Consider the following 3,162-nt stretch of genomic DNA (forward strand, 5'->3'; position numbering starts at 1 on the left):
ACAGCTCTAATGAAAGAAAATCATATCAAACTCCCCACATTATATATATGGAGGTGGTGCCATGTTACTTTGATTACATCTGCATTGGAATCACTAAGACTGTGTGCTGTCTCGTTTTTTCCGGACTCCAATCTGGTAAATTCTATTTTTATATATATATATATATATATATATATACACACCCACACATATAAATATATATACATATATTGTACATATAAACATATATAGGTACACACACACACATACATATACAGTATATATATGTAACCCTTTTTGTGAACCGGCCCACCCACCCAATCTCACATTGGCCCCTCGTGGTCTAACCGGTTCCTTTCCCCGCAACACACCTGCTCTAAAGGGCTACTGGTGACTGTATAACACCTGTGGCTCCAGGAGATCTGAGCCTCCGCTAGCTGGGAGCCTGGGGAAACCCTTAACATTACCTGGTGCAGCGCCTCCACTTACCCAGGATCCCCCGTTAGGAAAGATAGCCCTGAGTAAGAAATACAATAACTCTCATAGCTGAAACAATACTAACACTTTACTTGAGAACACATATCACATACCATAACACATTACATAACATAACCAGATGCTCTACCCGCATCACCTCAGCCCAATGTCTGGTATTCCCACCCAGTGTCCTGTGATCCCCCACACCCAATGTCTCGTACTCCTACGAAAGGTCGTGGGTGACTGCGCAGTCACTATGTGAATAGGCCTGTTGGTGCACTTAATAATGAAGTACCTTCCGAGCACTCCGATGCTCGGGACCGCAACACACTTCTCAAAGGGTCAGACGTCCATCTGATCCTTTCCAGGTACTCTGCCGGTGGACCCCAACGAGGGTCCCACCGCTCCACGGGAACTGCAACCGGATCACGGCAACACCAACCACATGGGAACAGCAAACGCAGCTATTCGCTTTCTATCACTGACTACTTCTAGAGTGACAGCAACCCTAACAGGACAGGAACCCTAACCTAGGGCCTGTCCCTAAGGAACCGCAACCTGGGATGGCTTGGGGGAAAACTCCTAGGGCCTGTGGACAATAACCTGCCCCCCTTCCCCTAGCTACCCAGTCCAATCTGTATCTGGCTAATCCTAACAGCCTAACGCACCTGCAGCCAACACTCAGCTCACCCTGTCAGCCTGCAGGGATCCACACACACTTCACACACACTGCACACACTGTGCCCAGCACATGCAGCGACACACACACAGACAGCTGCAATCACACACAGCCACCTGGATCCCGTAGCAATCCACTACTAGCACACTGTGCCTATTTGCCAGTGCCCACAGCCCTCTCCGCTGTGGCACTGCCAAACCGGCACCTTCCACACCTAAGGGTCACCTCCCTAGCTATGGCCGTCCCTCTTCAGTTACCCCCTGCCCTTACCGGGAATTGGGGCCTGCCTGGGGATCTAGGGAGAACCCTTACCTGGTGCCGGAGCCACACGCTCCCTGCACCCTTCCTACTCCTTCCTCTGCCTCTTCCTGACTCACGCAGCCAAGCCCGGGAAATGTATCTATATTCCCGGGCTGAGCTTCCTCCAGCCCTATTGGCCACTAGGGAGCACCTGACCTCTGCCTCCCTAAGCCTCCTGGGAATTGTAGTTCCCAGGGGCTGCCTAAAGCATTGGGGCCGCGTGCGCGCTTCCCTTGCGCATGCGCGAACCCCTAATGGCCGCCTCACTCTCTCTACTACCTTCCCTACTCTCGCGCGATCTCTCCCTCCTCTGAGGACCCTATCGCGCGCTTTCCGCCTCCTGCGCATGCGCGAGCTTATGCGCAATGGCGGCGCCCTCTCCTTTGCAAGCCGGACCGGTGGCAACGCGATCGCGGCCCTAGCGACGGCCCGATCGCGTCCCCGGCAACCGGCCTGCACCGCTATGCCCCGCGCTGCTCCCTGCTCTGGCCCCCACCCTCGCGAAGTGCCGGCGGGTCCGTCGCAGCCTCCGGCGGCACCCGCTACCGCACGGCACTCGCGGAGGGGGGCCAGAAAGTGAAAATATACCTCGGGGCTACATTCTCCCCTTCGCAGAATCCCAACGCACTCGCTTGGGTAGCAACCACACAGAGATTTATATAATGAAAAATACATGGCATAATTCACATCACATGTAGCATGCATTTCATCATCAATACTCATATGGATACCCGAGGCCAGCTGAGTCTCAGAGTGGAGTGCCCCTAACAGATTGGGTGAGGGTATCCCTCCTTGACTCCTGTGAGTCTTTTGGAACTCTAGACCTGCCCCTTGCAAAAACCCACCTTCTCCCCCTCGCAGAAAAAATAGTAAGGGGTCCTGGGTGTTGACCCTTGCCGGATCCTCCGGTCTCGTCTCACGGGAGACAGGAAGGCTCAGTCTCTTTCCTCGATCCACCACATGGCGAACATAGCGCTCCATCGCGCATCTGGGAGAGGCCACAACTACCAGAGCGTTCTCAACAGAGTCTTTGTCCGCTCCAACCATCCCTTTAACGGTGACACCTTCTGTGGACTGTACAACTTCTTCGGGTAGGCCCGGGTCTTGAGAAGGCCAAGCTTGGAGACTCCTCGAGCAGGGGTAGGTGTCACTCCGGTCCGCTACACCGGATACCTTGATGAGGTCGGATTCGTTCCATAATCCGCAGAGATCTTCTGGGGGAGACACCTCCACCAGGACGCGATGACGGGGTGAGCCCATCGCCCGGGTGACCCTACCTCTGGAGTCACCAGGCTCCACGATCACCGGGGAGCTCACACCCGACACCCCTGGGGCAGTCAACTTACCCCTATCGTTGTCGGCAGGTACTGATCCCAAGCCTGGGACCGCTGGTACCTCGGTGGTAGGCCGGACTGGCCGTTGCAGGGCACACGGGCCCACATCATGGTCTGCATCAGTTGAGGTGGTTGCCTCGGTGACCTCACTGGAGTGGTCCGCCGACAGGCGCATCACCACGCTCGGTTGGTCGCCGAAATCACCACACATGGGCGGGGGTACAAACACCTTACCCTGGCCTTCCGGAATCTGTGGTTCTTGCCTCGGGGGTTCCTGCTCGGGGACCGGGTCTGGAACCGACATCTGGGGTTCCGACATCTGGAGCTCCGCCTTCAGCGGCTCCGCCTCAGCGTCTGGAAAGTCCATTTGGGCACACGGGCCCTCCACCACCC

The sequence above is a fragment of the Ascaphus truei genome, chromosome 1, assembly GCF_040206685.1.
Source record: "Ascaphus truei isolate aAscTru1 chromosome 1, aAscTru1.hap1, whole genome shotgun sequence".
Taxonomy (NCBI): domain Eukaryota; kingdom Metazoa; phylum Chordata; class Amphibia; order Anura; family Ascaphidae; genus Ascaphus; species Ascaphus truei.